This window comes from Oryctolagus cuniculus, chromosome 7 (genome assembly GCF_964237555.1).
Source record: "Oryctolagus cuniculus chromosome 7, mOryCun1.1, whole genome shotgun sequence".
Classification (NCBI taxonomy): Eukaryota; Metazoa; Chordata; class Mammalia; order Lagomorpha; family Leporidae; genus Oryctolagus; species Oryctolagus cuniculus.
In genome coordinates this window covers 4,687,516-4,705,223 of record NC_091438.1, presented here as the reverse complement: position 1 = coordinate 4,705,223, position 17,708 = coordinate 4,687,516, and the positions used below count along the sequence as shown (strand labels likewise).

Here is a 17,708-nt window from a genome sequence, read left to right as displayed (position 1 = left end):
GGAAAGCACAAACCAAAAAGTCAAAAGGGCATCCAGAAAGTGATCAAACAGAAGGGGACAGGTCAGAGAGGGGGCAGGAATTGGGGCTCAATGTCTGGAAAACAGAGAGGAAAGCATAGAAATTGAGCACAAGGTCAGAAGGGAAGTCTGGAGGGATGTTCTTAAATAAGGCCATGCCTTGGACACACAAAAATGGAGTGAAGAGTTAGTTGCCTAATGCCAGAGCGGGGACAGAGTGGGCTGGACACTTGTCCTTTCCTTAGACACACATACAGAAGTCCAGGGAAGCACAGATGGGCCGCCTTTCAGGGCCTGGATGCCTCTTCTTCCTATGTGTGCTTCCCGATGATTCCACAGCCAAGATGGGGACCCTGAAGAAGCCAACGCCGATATGAGGGGCTCATTTTCCCTCTTTCTGAATAGACAGAGTAACAGAGATGCCATAGGTGGCATGCTTTGAAACTGCAGAGAAAGGAGCAACAATCCAAGCGTGGAGATGACAAAGTTAAAACTGTCTTTTTGAAGGAACTCCTACTGGGGAATTTTGCAGAGCCCAAGGCATTTTAAATACTTTGAAAAGGAGTTCCTGGTGCTGGGCTGCGTCATTAAAGAATTTTTTTTAATTACTGAAATGTGGTCCATGTGGAACTATCATTTCTAAATGAATGTGCCCCCCAGATGGCTTCAGGACAAGGAGTGGGCCTGTGGGAAAGGACATTTGCCCTTCCTGAAACCCAGCACAGCCTGATCTTTCCACAGATCAGAGCCACAGCCGGAGCAGGAAATGAAACCACGGCAGCCCGAGCCCCTAAGCTTGTTAGATGTCCTCCAACCCATTCAACAGAGACCCAGTGCAGGAGGTACCAGGAACTGATTTCACAGAGTAAAGCTGGCTAATGTGACCTGCAGGAGAAGGCAGGAATTGTAAGCTGACAACTGGGAATTCTGATGTGCCCTCTGCTCCCACGGCCTGTGTGATTCCTGGCAAGTTTTAGCACTGCCACTGAGAATCATTGCATGCCTGCAGCTGAGGTGACAGCCATAAGCAAGTAAACTTCTCACCGTTGCATCTGGCATCGAGTAAGCAATGACTAAACACCAGCACTCCTGGAGAAGGCAGAGCCTTCCAAACTCCAACTGTATTCACTTTCAAGTTTTCACTCTTTTTTCAAAGGCTTTGCACTATACTTGGGAGGTAACTGATCTTTTCCTGTGTTCCTGTTGCTCTTAGGTTAGTCTAAATCTGTTACACTCAGGTTTTTTCTTTTCATTGACATTTTGAATTAAGGACCAACAAAGGACTAACTTGTGCTAGTGTATGTTTGTAGAGTCCAGACGCAAGATGAGACAGGTGTATGATCTGAGTGACCACAGTACTGTGGACAGCATTGCCACAGATGGTGTGGCTTTCCAAAGTGGAGGACAGCTCTTGCTGAAATCTATGAACAAGTTAAAAGACAACCTTCCTTTAATAACATGGTAGCTGTATTCTTGGTAAAGTATATTTAAAGAGTACAAAAAATACTTTGTGTTAAAGTTGTTTATTTCTAAAATAGAATTAGCTCCTAGACTCAGATTATTATAAATGGGATTTTCATATATGCAGCTGTTTGGCAAGACTTCCAAGAGTCTAGTAGGATGCAGTAAAATTCATTTTGCAGGACTGGCCATACTCTGTCGGGATGTCTAATGTCCCTAGTGCATACCCACTGTGTGTCCGCAGTACTTTCTCATCACTGTGACATCAAAGCCATCTTCACTACTTTCTGAAATGTCCCTTGGGGGCAGTACATCCCTTATTGAGAACTCCTCATTTCAAGCAAGGTCAAAGTCTTATGCTGGCCATGCCATTCTGATTGAACACTTATATGTGTAGCTGCTCTTTTTTTTTTTTTTTTTTTTTTTTTTTGACAGGCAGAGTGGACAGTGAGAGAGAGAGAGAGAGAGACAGAGAGAAAGGTATTCCTTTGCCGTTGGTTCACCCTCCAATGGCTGCCGCGGCTGGCGTGCTGCAGCCGGCGCACCGCGCTGATCCGATGGCAGGAGCCAGGTACTTATCCTGGTCTCCCATGGGGTGCAGGGCCCAAGCACTTGGGCCATCCTCCACTGCACTCCCTGGCCACAGCAGAGAGCTGGCCTGGAAGAGGGGCAACCGGGACAGAATCTGGCACCCCGACCGGGACTAGAACCCGGTATGCCGGCACCACAAGGCGGAGGATTAGCCTAGTGAGCTGCGGCGCCGGCCATAGCTGCTCTTGACATACTGCCAAGATCCACACGTGAGGAAGTCATGTGAAGGTTTCTAACTGCATTTTTCAATAGTTTTTAGAGATCAAGCTATGTGCCTTATATATGCCTGAAGACGTAAAGAGCACCTCCTGGCAAATAATCACCTTTCTAAATACTACCGGAGGCCTTGTCTTTGCCCAGGTGGGGTTTCGCTCAATTCCATCAATCTCCATCACTTAAAAATACATAAAAGGGCCGGTGTTGTGGCATAGCAGGTTAAGTTGCCACCTGTGATGCTGACATCCCAAACTGGAGCATCCGTTTGAGTCTCAGCTGTTCTCCTTCCAACCCAGCTCCCTGCTAAATGTTCCTGGGAAAGCATCAGAAGATGGCCCAAGTACCTGACATCCACATGGGAGACCCAGATAAATTTCCTGGGTTCTGGGATTGTCCTGGCTCAGCGCCAGCTGTCAACTTCATTTGGGATTGAAACAGTCGATGGAAGATCTCTTTCCCTCTGTCTCTCTTCATCACTCTGCCCTTCAAATAAATAAAGTAATTGTTTTTCTTAACAAATGATGAATAAGTAAAGAAGGATGGACTCAGATACTTAAATCATAGATTCTGGTCCTTAGCCTCCAATGCCACATTATGTGGCTCAATTTATCTTCAGAAGATGTTGGTTACAGAGGCCAGGACCAACATGGGCTCTAAAGTTCTTGAGCTAAAGCAATACAATCTCATAAGTTGGTTGTGGCTGGTGACAGGTGCTCACCACACAAAGCAGCACACAGGGGTGTCTGAGTTCTCGCTTTCTTTGATCTGAATTGAGCAGGTCCACTTACCTGGCCCTTTGGCTCAGATCTTGGCGTACGTGCTACACTTCATCTTAACTCGGTATTTTAGCCTCATCTTACCCTCTGAACTAGATCTACAATGAGGAGGTAGTTAAGTCATTATGATCTTACTTAATCATCCAGAAACTGTAAGCCAAGCACCTTCCGGGGACCACCCACCACACTGGGAATACCTTGACAGTAACACCCAAGCATGGCCTCAGATTGCCTCACAGACACGTCAGGGAAAAAGACACAACCATGAGGAAGTTTTAAGCACGTGCCATCCGTGTTGAAGAAGCAGTACCAGGCAGCAAGGAAAAACAGCCAACTCCTCATGCAGTAGGCAAAGGGACTTCCGGGGGTAGCTGTGACTTTTGCACAGCATCTTCAACAGAGACTGAGATTCCACGTGCGCAGCTTTGCTAGAGAGGGAGTGACACTTCACTCAAGCCTCCAAGATAGACTTACTGCAACGTCTTACAGTTTATGCATGGCTATGCCATTGTCCCTCACAACCTTGTAATACAATCCAGGGTGCAGCCTATGTCTTTTTAGCTATGCATCCTCAGTGGTCTGAAAAAAATTACGGAGCCACAAGGATGCTTCATCACTGGAGAGAAGAACTTCCTAGAGAGAAGCAAATGGTCCCTTCCCCTTCTCATCTTCCTGTTGATGAATGTGGAGCCCTTCCCAGCAGAGTAGATCAGCAAGTGTGTGTGGGGATTGAAACAGTACCCACTGCTACGTTCTGTCTGAACAGTAAGAGGCTGTTTGTTCCTTATTTCTCTTTGCAGCTCAGGCAAGACCAGACATGAGAGCAAAGCCTGACCACACCCAAAACGCTCCGTGACTCCTGCCCAGGACAAGAGCTCCTGAGAATGGAGCAGGGCCAACAGCAAACACCTGTGGAATGGCGGGCAGCAGATAAGGTGTCCAGAGGAGTCTACAGCACGTTGAGTGCCAGCAACACTCACTTCCTCATGCGAGCCTCTCCTATCCACACACCCAATGTGTGCCACTGCTTTCTAGGAAGACCCATGTGGGGTTCAGCTGAAGTTGTAACCAGCACCTGCAGCACTCCTGTCTCCCCTCCCCCTTAAACTCAGCAACTTAGGAGATGCTTACACGCACGAACGTTTCCTTACTCAGCTCTGTGTCCCTGGAGCCTGATACAGAGCCAGGACAACAAAACAGGACCCACAGTAGGCGGCTGTGGAACTGAACAGAACTGACAGCTATGTACGAGGGGTCGCTCTTCTGAGGGAGGCACCTTTGGCTCCGGCTGGGTAAGCCCACCATAGCCTGAGCCTGTGTATCATTCTATCTGCTTTCACCCTGCCCCTGGCAACTCTGTCTAGCTGGTTCCCATACAATTCACTGGGCCCCAGCTTGAGGCCTATACTCAATACCAACCCTGGCAGCCAGATAAGGACATTGGAGCAGCTCCTAAGTCCTATGGGATTGTTGTCTGCCTGGCCTAATCAACACCCAGGCCTTTGAACTTGAAGAGTTCAGTGAGGGGCTTATCCTGAAGGGAAATTAAAGGCTGCTACTTAGCACCTATTAAACTTGAATCCCAACTTCATTCACCAGCATGTGAGCCTTGGAACCAGCCAAAGTGTTAACATGTAGGTGAAAGGAAAGGGGCTCAGAGATGACTGAAGTCTCTTCAAGAATCCGAGGGATAATTCATAAAGGTTATGTCAACAGCCATAAATTTAACCAAAACTTTTTCAACCTGTGAGGCCAAGCAAAAGCAGACTGTGAGACTTTGAGAATCAGAATCTCAGTGGGCCCCTTTGATGAGTCTGCCTTTCAAAGACCTGTGAGTGCGGAGCCAGCAGCAGGGTGTACGGGTGGCACAGAGCTGTGAGGTATTGTCTGGTGGTGGGGTACAGGGACTTTATGAAGAGACGCTTGAGTGCAAATCCGCTGAGGGATGGGGCCACCGTGATGGGGTAGGGAAGGTGTAAGGCGAGAGACAGAGAGAAGCAAGCTGATCCAACAGAGAGTGGAGGACGGTTGTTAAGTTTCATTTTCCCCCTCATCTCTAAAAGCAATCACGGGAGCTTGTTCAGAGAAAAATCTAACTTGGTTTGGCTTCAGGAGGAAACTTGGATTAGGATGTAGTGGATCAAGACACAGGCCTTGGCATGGCTCACGCGTGGTTCTGGAGCCTGGTGTTATTTACTATCAGTGCGACCTTAAGTGAACGTCCTCACCCCTCTGAGCCCTGCTCTTCACTTCTAGGAAGTAGAGAAAATAACAGTACTGGCCTTCCAGGTTGTTGTGAAGATTTTTAAAAAAATGATGAATGTGAAGTATTTGGCTCATTCTGGACACCTACTGTGTGTTCAAGAATAGTCCTTCCTAGTGGAAGAGGACTGAGGGAAGGGGTGGGGAGGGGTTTGGAAGAGGAAAACCTGCCACCCAGGAGTGCACACAAATGGAATGAAATGTCAGGAGGGAACAGTGAGAAGCAGTAACACCAAAATACAATCTCAGGGGCCAGCTGTGTGCAGTGGGTTAAACCACCACTCGCATTGCCAGCATCCCACAGTACAGCACCAGTTCGAGTCCTGGCTACTCTATTTCCAACCCAGCTTCCTGCTAAGGTGCTAGAAAAGGCAGCAGAGGATGGCCCAAGTACTTTGGCTCCTGCTGCCCATGTGGGAGAACAGGATGGAGTTGCTGGCTCCTGGCTTTGGCCTGCCTATTCCCGGTTGTTGTGGACATTTAGTGAGGGAAACAACGGTTGGAAGATCTATACCACCTTCACCCCTGTCATTCTGTCTTCCAAATAAGTAAATAAATCTTAAAACAAACCCTGAATCTTAGACTCTGAGTTACTATGCTGAGAAGATGAATTAGCAGATTGGAATCTTGCTCAAAGCTTCAGTGTCAGAAAGGAGAGAGTTCTTCCATCCACTGGTTCACTCCCCAGATGACCACGAAGGCACTGATCCAAGCTGAAGCTAGGAACCAGGAACTCCATCCTGGTTTCCAACACAGATGGCAGGGAGCAAGCCTTGGAGCGTTATCTACTGCCTTCCCAGAAGCATCAGCAGGGAGCTGTACTGGAAACAGAGCAGCCAGAATTCAAACAGCACCCCAATATGGGATGTTGGCATCACAGGAGGTGGCTCAATCAGCTATGCCACAACAATGGCCCCAAAACAATTTCTACAACATGCTTACCTTACATTAACAACCACGTCTAGGAATGGCATTGCAGCATAGCAGATTAAGCCATCATCTGTGACACCACCATCCCATAGAGACAATGGTTTGTGTCCCAGCTGCTCTACTTCCAAACCAGTTCCCTGCTAATGGCCTGGGAAAAGTAGTAGAAAATCTCCCAAGTACCTGGGCCCCGGTCACTGACTTGGGAGACCCAGAAGAAGCTCCTGGATCCTGGCTTCAACCTGGCCTAATCCCAGCCATGCAGCCATTTGGGGACTGAACCAGCAGACGGAGGATCTCCCTCTCTGTCTCTCCCTCTCTCTCTAACTCTGACTTTCAAATAAATAAATGAATTAAAAATAAACAGGTCTAGAAGAATCTATAACGAAAAGATCTTTTGAAAAATAAGTCTCTCAGGAAAATACCCTCCAGGAGGCCATGCACAGAAGCTGTGTGTCACGGAGGCTAACCTCATGGGCTGTGCAGTGAGGTGACTGAGGTACTCACATGCTCCACCAAGCACTAAGTATAAGGGGTCCTCCAAAGTTCATGGAAAACATGCATTATCTTTTAATTTCATTTTTATGTGAACATTTTGACCTCCCCTTGTACAGGCGCTTGCTAAGCTTCAGTACTCATCCACACAGTTGTGATGTACATCCCTCATGGAGTTGTGGACAGATTAAATGAAGTGATACACAGAGCTTAGCCACAACGCCAGAATGTGCTATACATATGCAATCCTGCATGTGACGTAGTGGTCAATGGCCCCAGCTCTCACCCTTCCTGTATCTGCCTTTGTGGTGCCCTCACTCTGACCCTGGGCATGGCCAACAGGGGGGTAACAAACATAAGCAAGCAGAGGCTTCAAAACTGCCTTCAGGACCAGAGATGAGCCATCCTGACCATCCTAGCTGAATCAACACTAGTCAGTGCCCCACAGGCAAGTGAACCTAACCCAGGTCAACAGAACTGCACGGACAGACAGCATCTAACCTGACAGACACACACTAGTCTAACCAAGATCAGCCATGTCAGGTCAACTGACCCAACAAACTCATGAGCCAAATTAATCCAGATTGGTGTGTGCCATTGAGGCTTTGTGTTGTTACCAGATTGCTGTATACCATTAGTGTGGGGACAGATAACTAGATACGCTATTATTAAGATGGCTATTGTCGCTATTATCATAACCACTACTTTCAAGAGGAGCACAGGGGCTCAAATAGCCCCACCTACCTGTCAAGGCAAACATCTTTCTACAATCTGCTACTCTTTCCAGACAAAGAGAAAACACTCGAACAAAGAAGCAGGTGGCTGCTACTTCAAAACTTTTTGCCTCGCTTTCCTGACAGGTTGTTGCTAATGATGCTATTATTTTTCTTGTGAGTAGAGATACCCATGACAGTGGAACCTCACAGCCTGTTAGGATGAATTGCTAATTAGTTTAATTAGTGAGGAGCCCTGCTTGCATCAGCTTAGAATCCAGCTTTATATGTTGTCACAGAGACGTTGCAGTGTGAGGGCCTAAGAAAGCGCTTGTCAGGGCACCATCAAAACCGAAGGCACGAAGAACGTGGCCCTGGGGCTTCCTGCCTTCCCCCTCCAGTAACAGCATGCTAGGCGCTATGCTAAGCACTTCATATGCCTTCTCTGACCTATTCCTCTCAGGAAAAAACTGTATCACTTACAATTTACATTTTTTTACACCGAAACAAACTTATCTTCCATGAGCTTTCTGAGGTCTCCCTGAAAATATAACATTGAGGTCCAGAGAAGTGACATCACCCATGACAAGGCCACATGTTAGGGACATCCCTGAGATGAAAACCCAAGTCTGTCTGACCCTATTCTTGTAACAGATACAGATGCTGCTCTTTGGCTCTACCGTGCTCCTCCGGCTCCACTTTCCCTTGAGAGAAAGGTATTGAGTGTTTTCCATGAGTTTCTGCAGACTCCTCCTAGTCAGACTCTGCTAGAGCAGCTGTGAACTCAGCCGTCTCACTCCAGGGCCTGCGCTTCCATTCGTGACGCTGTTGAGTAGCAGACTCTTTTGTAGAATTCCTTTCTAAAGGCTGCTTATATCTTCTTATATTGCACAACAATAAAAATGTAAGCCAGGCGCCAACATTTTGGCACAGCAGGTCAAGCTGCCGCCTACAAAACCAGCATCCCATATGAGTACTGCTTTGACTTCTGGCTGCTTCACTTCCTATCCAACTCCCTTATAATGCACCTGAGACAGCAGCAGCAGATGACCCAAGTGCGTGAGCCCCTGTACCATGCAAGTGACCAGGATGGAATTCTAGGCTCCTGGCTTGGGCCTGGCCTAGTCCCAGCCATTGATGCCATTTGGGGAGTGAACCAACAGATGGAAGATATTCTCTCTCTTTTTCTCACTCTCTTTCTTTTCTCCTCCTCCTCCTTCTTCTTCTTCCCTCTCTCCTTCTCTCTCCCTCCTTCTTTTTTTCCCCATCTCCTTCTCTTCCTCTCTCTCTCTAACTTTGCCTTCCAAATAAATAAATCTTAAAAAAGGTGAGGGAAATGTAGCCTGAACCCTATGTAAAGTTTGTCTATTTTTTTTTCTCTAAATTTGATGTAAAGGGAGAGAGAAAGAGAGAGGAAGAAAATAAATCTCCTATCTTTTGGTTCATGTTCCAAATGCCTACAACCACTGGGGAAGAGCCAAGCCAAAGCCAGGAGCTGGCAATTCAATCCAGGTGTCCCACATGGTTGGCCTGGGCCCAGCGAGTTGAGCCATCACCTGCAGTATCCCAGAACCCACATTAGCAGGAAACTGAGATTGGGAGTGAGCCAGGATTTAAACTCATACACTCCAGTATGGGATGTAGGCATTCCAAGAGGTGTCTTAACTGTTACCCTAAACACTCACTCTCCCATGTGCCACATTTTAAAAAAAGTAAAAAGCACAGGTAAAATAAATTTTAAAATATTCAATATGAGAAAATACATGATTAAAATTGTATATGATCAAATCTATCTAAAATATTCCTTGAAAGTGTGTGCTTGGGGCCGGCGCCGTGGCTCAATAGGTTAATCCTCTTCCTGCGGCACCAGCACACCTGGTTCTAGTCCCCGTCGGGGCGCCGGATTCTGTCCTGGTTGCTCCTCTTCCAGGCCAGCTCTCTGCTGTGGCCCGGGAGTGCAGTGGAGGATGGCCCAAGTGCTTGGGCCCTGCACCCACACGGGAGACCAGGAGAAGCGCCTGGCTCCTGGCTTCAGATCAGCGCAGTGCGCCAGCCGCAGCGGCCATTGGGGGGTGAACCGATGGAAAAGGAAGACCTTTCTCTCTCTCTCTCTCTCTCTCACTGTCCACTCTGCCTGTCAAAAAAAAAAAAAAAGAAAGAAAGAAAGAAAGAAAGTGCATGCTTGGACACCAGCATTGTGCCTCAGATGCCAAGGTTCAGGGCTCCACTCTGCTTCTGATCAAGCTCCCTGTTAGTGCACATCCTGAGTTGCAGCAGATGATGACTACAACCCACATGAGAGACCCAGAACAAATTCCAGGCTCTGGCTTCAGCTTGGCTCGACCCTGGCTGTTACAGCCATTTGCGGGGTGAGCCAGCAGATGAAAAATCTCTCTCTCTCTCTCTCTCTCTCTCTCTCTCTTCCCTCTGTCACTCAGCCTTTCAAACAAATAAATGTTTTTAAACATAAAAAAAAACACAAAATATTATCATTTCAAAATATAAAATAATATTTATAAGTTACTAATGAGACATTTTGCATTCTTTTTTATGTACTAAGTCTGCAAAATCTGATGTGTATTTTATACTTAGGGCAAGTTTCTGTTGGGATGATCTGCATTTCCAGAGCTCAGTAGCCTGGTGTATCTGTGCCCTAACCGCTATTCCGGGAGAATCACAAAACCTAAGGAACATGCTCTCATTCCCCACATACATGGGAAAGGAAACTGTCTCTACACCAACACTTGTAGTGACTCGCCCAGCAGGGAGTCCCAGTGCTTGCAGCAAGTATACCCCTGGGTATTATACTCCTGGCTCCACACTGGCTTGTGTGGGGTAACTGGAAGAGGAGGTGTAGACCCTTTCTGCCTCAAATATGTTCCAAGGACAAGCACCAGTATCAGTATCAGTGTGGAGCTTGGTAGAATGGCCAAGTCTGAAGCAGCTACACTGAACCAGAATCTGCCTTGTGACAAGCTCTTGACGTCCTAGGCACGTTCAAGTTTGAGAATACTGCCTTAGGAAAGGCAGAAGTCATCAGAAGAGCACAGCAGGTGATAAACATTTATGAAAATACAAGCGTGGCTGCAGAAGTGGCAAAGAGAGGATGTACAATTTCCTCATTCCTCTGGCTGATAAGTTAAAGAAACATAAGCAATGCTGCAGTGGAATAACACAGTGCTCCAAATGAAGAAACAAAACACTCCTGCAGCTCAAGGCCAGGATGGTGCAGCACCCTGGGCTCAGCCTTAAGGTGATGGTGACCTCAACCCAGGCCTTTGACAAGGAAGAGTGTATGAACAGAGTCACAGGGAGTAGTTCCAACAGAGACCCCGGCTTCTCCAACATAACTCCCTCAGCCATCTGCCCAGGTGCTTAAAGCCCTCACTGTGTGACTCACATGTCTGGATGGAGGGGTTACTTCCAAAAAGCTCCTGGCAATATGCAAAGCTCATCCCTGGAGGCGAGGTGCTTAATTTAGGCTTAGACACACCACACTGAGAATTTGTCTGCAGGTCACATGCATGAGAAAAAGAGTAGAAAATCAAAGCTTTGACAGGAATAGGGAACATTTTGAGACAGGAAACAAGCAAAGTCGCCCAGAGAGGAAGGCCGGGCTGTGACAGGCAGCAATAAGGAATCAGACAGGAACCTTGCCACCTCCACAGCCCTCGCCGTGAGCTACCTACATGCCAGCCATGAACAAGCCTGCATCAATGCCTCCACCAGGGCATCCAGAGGACGCTGGAGTGAGCAGAGAAGCTTCTAGTCCTGCAGCAGGTGCCCCCAGGGGGAGTCCAACCCACGTGTGGAATCAAACAACTGTGCTGACGGGCATCAGAGCTGGAGGCAGAGGCAGAGACAGATCCGCAGTACCCATATCAGCGAGGGTCAGGCAGGCACACGGAGAAGATGTGATGTGGATGTGGCAGGAAGTGACAGGGCGCGGCTGTGTTGACCGCAGCCCCCGGCGCACAGGCAGCCAGGTGGTCTGTCAGGTTCTTGTGCTGATTAGAGGTGAGTGGCCAGGAAGGGCATGGACGTAAGGACTTCCCCTAGCACACATTTGCTCCCCGGGACCAGGGGCAGAGTCAAACAAACTCTGTTTGAGCAGGTGCCCTTTCCCGAATGAAATTGCGTGTGTTGTTTTTAATATCTCTTGTCCATCTGCTTCAGCTGTTCCCTCTGGCCCAGATCGGAAGGCTCTGTCGCATTACTGGACGTGGATTTGACCATGCAGTCACCTTCGCCGTGCGGCGGGGACATGCTTGGCTTCCCTAACACACAAACCCCAGGAAGTATAAATAGCAGTGTTGCTTTTATTTGTAGACTTAATGCTTATGGGGAAGCTGGCTCAGAGGCATAAAAGCTTACCTCTTCCAATTCACTGAACTTTGGGCCCATAATTCTTGCAGTTCAGAAAATTAAATAGAGGTCAGCAATTTATGCCTAAGGTACCGGAGGTAGTGAGAGGGAGCTGGGCTGTTAAAGCCGGCAAATGTGCTTCTGTGTTTTCAATTTTCTCTTGTTGTTTCTGCCGGGGTCTTCCACAACCAAATTGCTGCTGGTTTATGGACTGAAAAACCTCCGAGTGAGAGACAGCTTTGCTTCAGTGCTGCTGCCAAAATGTTAGGGCCAATTCTTGAGCCACAGGCAGCCCTTAACATAGGAGGCTCCTGAGAGAGCCCCGTTCCCGAGATAGAGACGGGCCACTGCTCACATCAACCGGCCAGCACCCAGCGGACCAGCTCAGGCTCTGCTCAAGTCTGTCAAATACTAGAGGGTCCTCGCTTGATTTTATATTTGTATTTTTAACTGGTCTGTGTATTGTTCACACGTCACTTGGAAAGGAAATCTTGCGGATAGGTGTAAAGAGAATCTCTGGTCTGCCTGTGCTCTAAGTTGGGCATCAGCTGTTTGTTGAACAGTTTCTTAGCCTATCCTCACCAAAGAGCTGCCCCACATGACTGAAAGAAAAGCAGCTCCTATACCCACCTTTGTGAAGGTAGAACAGTGACTGCTTTTCTCAATGAAATTAGTGGAATGTGGACAATATGGAGAAACTCAAAACAGGTAAATAACACTTCATGAAGTGCCATCAGGGACTTGCGCTGTAGCACAGAAGGTTAAGCCAATGCCTGTGATTCCCGCATCCCATATGAGCACTGGTTCAAGGTGAGTCCTGGCTCTTCCACTTCAGCTCCCTTCCAATGTGCCTGGGAAAGCAGTGGAAGATGGCCCAAGTGCTTGGGCCTCTGCACCCGTGTGAGAGACCCAGATGGAATTCCAGGCTCCTGACTTCAACCTGGCCCAGCACTGGCAGTTGTGGCCATTTGGGGAGTGAACCAGCAGGTGGAAGGGATAGTGTGCCTGTTCTCTCGCTTTCTCTCTCTCTCTCTCAATCTGTCTCTCTTCCCCTCCTCCATCTGTAATTCTGCCTTCCAAATAAAGAAGCACATTTTTAAAGAAAGAGTCATCAGTGCTGTATCTCTAGTACCTAGGACAGGTTTTCAATAAATACTGATTGATCCTCTGGCTATGATTCTAGGATCATGGACACCTTTACACCATGTGTATTAATATTCTAAACAGCCCTGTACCCAGGCAGCTCCCATCATGTTCAGGAAGTCATTTGTCTGACAGCCTTGGGTCTTGATACAAGATGCTGAAAACCAGTGATGGTGAACCCTGATCATCACCAGGAGCAAGCTGGACTGACCCACATCAACACAGTGCAGGCCTACTGGAAGCAGATGGAATCCAAGTTGGATCTGGCTGGCTTGCTTGCTGCTAGGAACCCTGTTAGTGTGAATGCTCCTGTTCACATCCAAAGAGCTCCATATTTGCTTGGCAAATAATTCAACACAAATTAGAACATTCAGTTCCAGTTTGGCCTGGTAGTCTCATGTAGACCGAACTAAAGCTTTGTCTTTTATGAACTACCAAAATGGCCTAAGATATTGAGTCTAATGAGACTTTCATGTGGTTGTAGAATTGATTCTCCCGGTTGGAAGTAAAAAGTAGAAATGTATGAAAGTGGGGTGAAAAGTAAGAGGAAAACAAATGCACAAATTTCCTTGGCCATAACACTTTGGGCTCCAGATTTTAAGGCCCTGTTTTCTATATCAATGAAACTCTACTGTCCAAGAGAAATATATACTTTTAAGATAGACTTATGTGATTTTTTCCAACTCATACAATTTACAAATCAGTAAATGAAGATCCAGGGGCTTTAAATGACTTTCCCAAGACCACGAACTTATTTGGTGAAAGTCTCCTTTTCTTAGACGTCTCACAATTTAAGAGGAAAAGGACAATCTCCTACAGCTGTTTTATTTTTCTCCAACAAGAGGTGATTTTTTACATTCATTTACAGAAGATATAATTGCTTTAACGTATATGTGTTTAAATACTTTAAAAGGTACAGTGGTCACTAAATATTCCTCTGCAGACACACTATGTAAGAGCACCTATTCTCCAGGCCAGACCAAAATATTCCAAGGTCTCTAGACAGTGAGATGTGGAATTTTGCAGTTTGGCTTTTTAAAATTAATTAATTATCTGTTTAATTAATCTGGTCATTACCTGCATTCTTGGCTGGTCTTGTCCCACTGAGTATGGTATTTGGGGGTACCGAGGTCTTCTAAACCTTCCTGAAAATGCTGATGGATTGCATAGCTCCTTACTTATGACCGAGTTCAAGTCCTGGTGGAAGGGTGAGATTTTTCTTCTCTTACTTAAAGCTGAAATTCATAGACCTGACTCAAATCACAGGGGGTCTCATGTCTCCCCTGACAGCAGGCAGCAGCAGGGGCCCTGGGCCTACCTTTCTATGTTCTAAGAGCAGGTTGCTCATCAGCCTCTGCGTAGGGCTGGATTGGGAACTTTACATGTCTCCTTGCAAAAAGAAAAGACAGAAGTTTCCAAAATGTATGTGAAGTAATGTTGAGGTTTCTAGCCAGTCTCTGTGCATCGGGCTCTGGAATCTCTCCAGCCCATTGCTAGTACTTCTCCTGGCATCAAAGAAGGGATTGGAGAAGAAAAACGCTAAAGAAATATGGCACAGATGGCAAAAATCATAAAAAAAAAAAAAACCTTGGCCTTGAGTGCAAGTCAGTAGCAACATGCATGCAAACATGCCAATAAAAAAGGCAAGTGGCCATTTTGAAGATTTTTTTTTTTTAAATCTGGTGATGGATCACCATGGGGGCAAATATTCCATGGGCACTGAAAACAGAGCTAGCCACAAAATCACTTTTTCTCCAAGTGCTTTGTTTGGGTTGGAGAGTACAGAGTCAGGGCACAGTTGAAGAGCCGTGTGTGGAAGGGGAGGTGGGGCCAACCTCTCAGCGAGCATTCACTCGGGCAGCAGCTCTCTTGGGCTGATAACCACTCTCCTGCCTTCCTCTCCCCTCACCCCAGGATAGAAGGCTATGCCATGGACCTTCGTGTATCAGACCTCCCCGCCACTCACGGTGTGGGCCTCAGTGAATTCAGCAGCCCAAAGGTCAGATCCGGGATGCTCTGGGATTGCCTGGCCCCCTCGGTTAACTGCAGACCAGAAGGGAGACCTTGAACAGGCTTTGGAGCCACAGGGAGGCGTGTCCCGACACTTGATTGGAGGTCAGAAGCCACAGGGAGGCGTGTTCCGACACTTGATTGGAGGTCAGAAGCCACAGGGAGGCGTGTTCTGACACTTGATTGGAGGTCAGAGAGATTGCTCTCTGGCTCCCAAGGACGCTTTCCAGAAACCCAGAATGAAACAGTTGCTGGCTGCATTCTCTCACCTTTATTTCCATCGTTCATTTTGTTTTCCCACCTGATCTTCCCCAAATGCACCCTGCCAGCTTCACTTTTGCCCCAAATCCAAGTCGCACTCTAGGGAAAATCAAAATCACCTCCCTTAATCCTCTCCACTGCATTTCAGCAAATATGTGTAGATTGCCTACTACGTGCAGATTCCTGTGCAGGTCATCCTGGAGGTCGTAAAATGAAAGGGACAGCGTGTTTCCTGCCCATAAGGACCATGGGACCTAATACACAGAACGAGCTGTTGTGGCAATCACTGGTGCCAGGTGCCTTTGACTGCAGGTCAAGAGAAGAAAGGACCAAGAAAGGTTTCAGGAGGCTATGAAGGGTGGCAGGATCCTGAGAAGGAAAGTGGGAGAGGAGACCATTCCAGGGAGAAGGCATAGCAAGTGGTGATGTAGGTAGGGAGGTAGCAAGAGCAAGAGCTGAGGTTTAACAGCACCGCCCTGCTGCCCTGCCTGGCCTGTGATGGCTCAGCAGGGCCAATGGCAGGAGAGCCCCAGCCGACCTGCACGGCAGCCCTGGCAGAGCCACGTGACAGTTCTTGTTGGCCTGTGTAGAAGTCCTCCAAGAGGTCTTCAAAGGGTTCAAGTAAGATGTGTATTATGGAAAAAAAGAATGCATGGATTTCATTGTTGTTTTTTGTTATACCAAGGTGCACTTATCTTTTAGTTCCATTGCTTCCTGGAGCCTCTGAAGCCCTCTCGCATGTGGACTCGTGTCCGGGGCTCTCTGACCTCCCAGGAAGGCCTGCGAAGACCCACAGCATCATCCCGAGACCCCGCTCCTTCCATGGGGTTCTCCTTCCATGAGGTTCTGCTGTCTTCTAAGGCTTTCTTGCCTGCAGCATTCAGCCTGAAGATGTAAGAAAGACAAAGGGGCACAGAATTACACTGGAGAGTCTCAGAAGTCGACCCTTTTGCCCATATTCTATTGCCCAGAATTCAGTCACATGCCTGACGGCAGGGGATGCTGGAAAATGTAGTGAGGGTTCATACCCACGAGGAAACGGCAGTGGGGTATGGTGGACTCATAGCAATCTTCGCTCCTAGAGTAAGCAACAGTAAATTTCCCAGATGTAACCAGCAATGATCTGGAGTTTATCAGCCCTCGGAATACTCCACCCACCAAAGGGAGGACCCCAGAGATCATTTTCTCTGCAGGGCTGTTGCAAGGACAGAGGAATACATGCACGTGTCCTAAGACTTTCCAAGCCTCCAGTCAATGCATCACCAAGGAGAGGCAACAAGTATAGTGAGATGATCCCTCATGGCTTCGGATCACTGGGAAGATTGCATAACCTTGGTGAGCCTGTGGGACTAAGTCTCCAGGCATGCACACCAGGGAGCCCTTCTCTTCTCATGAGAACAACAGAAAAGGTTACTTGAAACTAAAACTGACTGAAAATCCCAATACACATGGTTACCCACATCCACTTGGAGAAAGAGAAAATGCAATGAATTCACATTAGAAAGCACTGTGCTTAGGTAGTAAAAGAATCTTGAACATTTTGGATATCCCCATTTGCCTACTTTGTAATTTGTTAAGTAAAGCATAATGCAACCCTAATGTGTTATACCTTCCAGAGTTTGACACGCACAGAGAAATGCACCACCATGTGAGTAAAGACATTTGAACTTGAAATGAAGAGATGACGTCCAGGGCGGTGGCGTAGCATATAAAGTCATCAGTTGTGATGCCAGCATTCCATATGGGCACTGGTTCATGTTCTGGCTGCTCCACTGCCAGTGCAGATCCCTGCTAATGGTATGGGAAAAGCAGCAGAGGATGGTCCAAGTGCTTGAATCCTGTCACCCACATGGGAGGATTGGAAGAAGCTCCTGGTTCCTGGCTTCAGCTTGGGCCAGCCCCAGCTGTCGTGGCCACCTAGGGAGTGAACCAGCATTCAATCTCTCTCTGCAACTCTGACTTTCAAATAAATAAACCTTAGGGAAAAAAAGAAAGAAAAAGAATGAAGACATGAGGCTGATTGATTCACTCACTCATTCAGCCAACCAGTCCACAAATTCTTCTTGTGCAATTTTCCAGGTACCATGCTGGGGTCTAGCAATATAAAAATGAGTAATAAATAGCTCCCATTTGTCAGACACAAAGAAAGAAAAGCTACAGCTATAGCTGCTTCCTGGAAGTAGCCAAATGCAACTCCACAGGAAGGAATCAGACTTCTTCTCCTTTAAATATATATCATCCATCTAGAGGCAACTTGTTTACCACATGGTGAATGGTCTCATTACTCATTCTAAAGAAGGTAATGCCATATCAAAAGCTACCTCCTCTAGAAAGTTTCCCTCATCATCAGAGCCAAAATTGAAAGCTCTCTATTTATTTTATTTATGTGAGGCCAGTCCCCTATCCTTGTATATTTGTTTTAACCTTATCTCCCATGCCCTTGTATTGATGACTTGTTAAATGGAAAAAA

General features: G+C 47.2%; 1 protein-coding gene across 7 annotated transcripts in view; it reads right to left on the bottom strand.

Annotated features, from left to right (window-relative positions):
- Positions 1-17,708, bottom strand: part of PAPPA2 (pappalysin 2) — a 611,815-nt gene that overhangs the window by 296,277 nt on the left and 297,830 nt on the right. For 6 of the 7 annotated variants that reach the window (XM_070077165.1, XM_051856950.2, XM_051856953.2 and 3 more), the window contains 2 exons: positions 16,848-17,214; positions 14,045-16,123 (listed from right to left, as the gene is read on the bottom strand). The gene's annotated coding sequence lies outside the window, so the exon portion shown is untranslated. The remainder of the gene's footprint in view (positions 1-14,044; positions 16,124-16,847; positions 17,215-17,708) is intronic. The other variant, XM_070077164.1, reaches the window with a different exon arrangement.